Raw genomic sequence first — 5,982 nt, 5'->3', positions numbered from 1 at the left:
TCACAAACCTGGGCTGTCTTTGCACTTAGCCTGGGCTAGGTTGTCTTTTTTGTCAAACTATTAAAATCTTCATTTTATATAAATGAAATAAAGTAGGCAAGGAAAAGAATAATGTTTTCTGATCTCCCTCTGATAGTTCAGTTTCCTTTAACTTTTATTCCAAATCAAGACTAATAGTTTTAAAACGTTGATATCAAGATATTTAGCAATGTGGATCCTTGGTGAAAAGTAGTATATGAGTAGATCAATATGAAATTGCAGCCCAATTGAAATTTCAGTATGAATTTTCTGCAGGAGGCTGCAGAAAAGCTGGTGATTAATAAAAGTATGCATTAAGTCTTAGTTAAGGAATTTACAAGACCTGGGTTTGATTCTTTTTGATCTCAGGTTAGTTAGGTTATTGACTCTATAAAGCCCATATTTTACTTTAAGTTCTTGTACAGAACTACTTTCCTTCGGCAAAGTATTTCTAAACATTTGAGTCAGGTATAACTTACTGAAACACAAGTTATTCTGCGTTTGTTCGGAATGGATGGTAGGACTGTAAATCAGAGCAGGAGACTGAGCTCAGTTAGAGAGAACGTTGCCACTATTGTTTAAATGGGATTCTTCCTGGACAGAAAAATAGGTGCACGTGGTAAAATGCTGTATTCAGGCGTTTCATTAAATTTGACTGCATTTTAATCTGTTCAGTGCCTAAGCTTATAGTGCCCCTTGCTGCCTAATTCCTCCAACTCCTACCACTAATAGTATGTATGCAACCCTCACATTTGCCCTTGGACTGCAGGCTGAATTTTTGAGTTGGCGCATGTTTTTGAGACCAACGGTTGCATAGATATATCTCATCTTCCATCATCAGTTTCTATCATGTCTGCATAAAGGGGGAAAAGGGATCAGGAAGAAACACAGAGAGGAGGACCAACAAGATGCCTTTAGGACCAGAGCGCCCGTAAGGCTTCACCATGGGCAGCCCCCGCTGTAGTCTCTGCTTTCACAATGCAGATCGAAGTGTGATAAAGTGTGTAGGTCACGGTCACGAGTACCTGAGTGCTGACTGTTGCATGAAAGTTGATGTTCTCCGCTAGCAGCCACTGTTTGTTTTTTGCTGTTGACACAGAGCTGAGATGTTGTGTCTTGTTACCAGCTCTACACGGAAAGTACCACTGCCTTACTCTGTGCATGCAAATATTTATTGGGTCTTTGGACAACCAGTTGGATCAGTCCAAAGGAGGCAATCAGAGAAGTGCCTACAGCAGAGTTACTACAGGGTCATGTCTAGGCTTCTACCAGGCTTTCTACATTGTCACTGCATAGAAACAATAGGTGTGACAAGGAAGAGGTTAACCCTTTGGGACTTCACCTCTACTAGAACTTTTAGAGGAATCAAAAGAAACCTGTGTATTAGTTCCTTGTTTGCAATTGTTCAAAAATAAGCAATGGCTTTTTTATATTAATTAAGCAATCATCCCCAAAAAATGAGACTTTTAAGACATGTCAAGCTGACATCCAGAATTACTTATCACTCTTCTTTTTTACATTGATACATCACTCTTTAAATATTTTGAATATGTTCGTACATGCAATGAAGTAATTTATTTCAAATTTTACCTCTTTTATAATGAGTCACTTCTTGGTGCCCATATTGGTTTGGCTGAGAAATGTGAGAGTTTCATTGCTTTTACATCCTGTTAGAATATGTCTAAAATGTTTTAATCAAACCAAGCTTTAAATAATTTGTTATTTTGTTTTGCTTTGAAGCCTTTCCTTCTCAATGTAGTGTGACTTAAAAAATATGATGTGGTACTAAAGTAGTATTCTCACTTTCTTGATTACAGAGCAGCTTGCAAATGCAAATCCTAGAGGTTCAAAATTCAAAAGACAAGTAAAAATATTTTTTAAACATTAAGTTTAAAGTTAGTGTCATTGTATATTTTTGAGATCTGTTACAAAATGTGAACTGTTATTAAACTCTGCCATAATGGTTTTAAATTGGGGACTTTTGCTACTTCATGATATATGGATAATACCTCTCCCAGACAAGGTCTTACTCTACACAGCCCTTCTGCAGATCCAGGTTCAGTGTCGTGCCTTAAATCTAAGACCACCTTTGCATATGCTGTTTAGAAGCTGAAGGCTTGCTGCTGTGGTGATTTTACTTGATAAACACATTAAAATAATGTTGAAAAAATAAAGTGAACTCCTGTTATATTGCTAACCAGAATTATTGTTGTATCAAATATTACTGCTATACCAATTAAATTGGTATTACTTAATACTAATAGGTTCTGTAAAATATTTTTATAAACTAAGTACAGGAATGTAATTCACCTGTTGAAATACTTGTTATTTTATGATAAAAATAAGTGATGAGTGCTGCATACTGATTGAAAATGTATTTAATGCTAAATAATGTAAAAACAGGAATAGATTTATTTAATGCTGATATAGAAATCTGTTCTTAGTCTTACACTAGTTTGTATCCATTTTAATAAATTATGATATTTTTGAAGAGGCAAATATTGGTATTTTCATTAATTAGCTGTACCTACTGTTGTTCCATTTGCTGCCTTTTCAACAGAATGCTTAAGGAGATCCTTAAATCCAGCATGATGAGCATTTATGTATATGTGTAAGTGTATGTTTGGGAGGTATATGAGGAGTGCTCTTGGGGAAGCTGCCCGGACTGTGAAATGTTGCTTCTCTGGAACAAAGGTAGCAGATGCTGGCTGTGCTATATTATATCTTATTGGTTGGTTGGAGGTTTTTTTCACATAGATTTTGTAAAGGGAGAACTTCTATTCAACTTCGAATATCTTTGATTTACCATTACCGAAACGCATAATTTAAAAATATACTCAGCACAATACTTGCCCTAGGACTTGCATGTTTTTCAGAGAATCTAACAGCATCAGAGCAAGTGGTGGGTGGGAACACACTGATGCCACATCCTTGAACTCCTTTGTGTGTTAAGAACAATGTCTCTTTTAAACAGAACATATATCTTAAATAAACCCGGTAGAATTAAAGGGGATAAAAATTAAAAAAGATTGGAGAACTTGCCTGTTGAATCTTTTATTCTGTTTGATGGGTGGCAGTGGTAGTAATTTGCCACTGTTTAAAAAGTGAGAGGAATGTAATGTGCATTTTGGGCTAGCAAAGTATGACTTTTCCCAATAATCCTGTCACCAGCTCATTTATTGCTTGTGACTTTAAATAGTTCCCTGAGAGCTCTGTGTGAATACCACTACCAGAGCGAAGTGGAAAAAAAAAAAAAAAGGGGGGGGACTCGTAAAGAAGAAGTCATAAAGTCTGGAGCTCTCGCCAGATTTCCTTTGCAAGGTGAGGTGTGGCCCGGGCTGTGCGCGGAGCTGCCGGAGGACCAGCCGCCCTCCCCGCAGAGCCCAGGGCCCGGCCTGGCTGGGGGCCAGGCAGCCAGACGCCAGGCTCTGGGCTCCCAGCGCTGGGAGAGGCCGCTCAGCCGGCTTATACAATGGTATTATCTCAGGCCAACCACCGCTGCAGAAACTCTCAGTGCTTCCTGTCCTTATAGCAGCGGCACAAACTGTCCGCTTTCCAACCGCTTCTGACACACTCACCAGCACTCGGTCGCCAGACTAGCTGTATAAATGTCTAAAGCTACCTCTTTCCTGGGATTTACAGACACCGCATGCAGTAATGTATTGTATTTTTAGTCTTGTCTGTCATGATCGACAAGATCATGAGTCACATAGGGAAAGAGAGTAAGCTTCAATTTCAGGTTCTATAGCATCAGCAGAATCTTACAGCAAAAAGAATATAGATTCTTTAATAATCTAACACTTCTTTGCAAGAAATGTCAATTTTAATTACGTCTAAAGAGAGCAGGATATTTAAAATCAATTCTTCTGTTCTTTGGCTTAGTTTTAATAAAGTAAGTATTTGAGAAGTTATGAAGAATCATTTAATATGAACTATCTTATGAGTAGGAAAGGTAGGAAACCTACTAGAAAAGAACTTTTATTCTACACGGCATATTTTAAAAAACCACATAGAGTTAAAGCAAGATCTAGAAAATTGAGGTCCTGCTTGTTCTAAAGTGATAGTGAAGATCCTGTGGTGTTTTATCAGAGTTAGTTCAATGGGACACACTATACATTTCTTGCTCATCACTTTTATGAATGGGTTTTTTACTAATTTCTCTACAGGTACCACAGTAGTTTATCAGATTTCAATGAATTTTTTTTTAGATTTTAGAAAGGCAATTTGCCTTTAATTTTCTGCAATCCTTTTAGCTGAATTGCTTATAATGAGTAAAATATAAAAAATAGTTTCTTAGCTGGATACATCTTAGTTTTGCAATTGCCTTGATATAGAAATGAAGACCCTAATTTAATAACAAGAATCTTCACTTGTGTTGCTGGTTTATTTAAAATTCATTTCTGCAACTGGATCTGTACGTGTAACCCTCCCATCTGTACAAATGTAACTGTACTTTTAGAATCACATGCATGCCAGTAAGATCAGATCATTCAACTTGGTTGAGGTTAATTCATAAATAAAAGGAAAAAAAAAAAACATCATAATTTTCAGACAAAAACTTTATCAGGAAGTTGTTTCACACATTATTACTGGTGGAAGTGTAGTTTCTCCACCAGACTACTTAGGCCCCCATTCCGAAGTGCCAATTTGAATGTTAATTTTTCTGTAGGTTTCATTGCAAAATAGGAAGTGTTTATAACTATTTGTGTATTGGATATAAGCAATTACTTTCAGCAAAGAATTTTTCCATACAAAAATTCCATTAATTTCTATTTCTTTTCCGGAAAGCACCTGAAATAAAATTTGAAAGTAGACTGGAAAACCACTCATAGTCACATCCATGTCTGCTTCCAGCTCACCAGTTAACACACAACATTTAGATGATTCTGTCCCTAGTTATAATCTTCAAAAGTGTGTATTATAAAGGATTCTCAGACTACAATGTTAATGTCACTTTGAGGTGGAGAAGTAGTTCATGAATATAAGACCTCTTATGTTTTTGTTTCTGTGCTTGTACTTTAAACACGTAAGTGATGCTAGTTAGTTTAATGACTGTATGTCTATCTGTCTGAAAAGATAATCTCAGAAATGGATGGATATTTAGTATGCTCATAGATTTACAGGTTTCCTGTCATAAGGACCTCACAAGTTGGTCTGTTGGCCAGCTTCATGCAGACATGTCTGTAATGCTCACATGTGCAAGACCGGTGATAGTGAAATAGCTCTTTGCTGAAGCATGCTAACTGCCAAGTCTGCTTGGATGAGTGAGGAACTATGGCTATCACTTTCTAGCTTCACTGTCTAATTGAAAGACAGCTTATCTCATGGGAAGCCACGAGCATTTCACAGGAGACAAGTTAAACCTAGACTTTATCACATCAGCAGATTGACATCATTTTGGTTTGATTTTTTTTTCAGTCTGAAGACTTATAATGCTGATTTTTTTTAATGAAGACTTAAAGAGAACTTTTTCAGTGATCCATGAAATTCTTCACTCTTGAATTTCTGTCAGTGTACTTAGCAGTGTTATGTCTACATGAGCCCAAACTGTACTCCTCTAGATCTTTCTCGTCTTACTACTTGATCATATGCATGATATTCTGTAAGAGTAAGTACGTATATGACTGACATCCCTATTAGGTTATATGTCAAAATCTAAACCATATTTACAAGGTCTGTAGAGGAATACTTGTGCTGCATAAAAGGGAAGTGCTTCTTATAATCTGAATAATTAATGTACATTGATCAGATTACAGAAACACGAAGTAATTAAGGGGACAAGTTTCCTTTTGTTCCTTCTCTCCATTTTAATATATTAATTGTATTTGTGACTACCTCCCTTTCTTCTGCTTGTTTATGCCTTTAGTTCTTTCTGAACATGGCCTGTTTGTTCATTTAAACTTACTGAAGCTTATTTTCATGTTGCCAGTTTGGGAACTGGTAACATAGGATTTAGCCACTGCT

This window comes from Numenius arquata, chromosome 4 (genome assembly GCF_964106895.1).
Source record: "Numenius arquata chromosome 4, bNumArq3.hap1.1, whole genome shotgun sequence".
NCBI lineage: Eukaryota > Metazoa > Chordata > Aves > Charadriiformes > Scolopacidae > Numenius > Numenius arquata.
Note: the sequence above shows the minus strand (reverse complement) of the source record.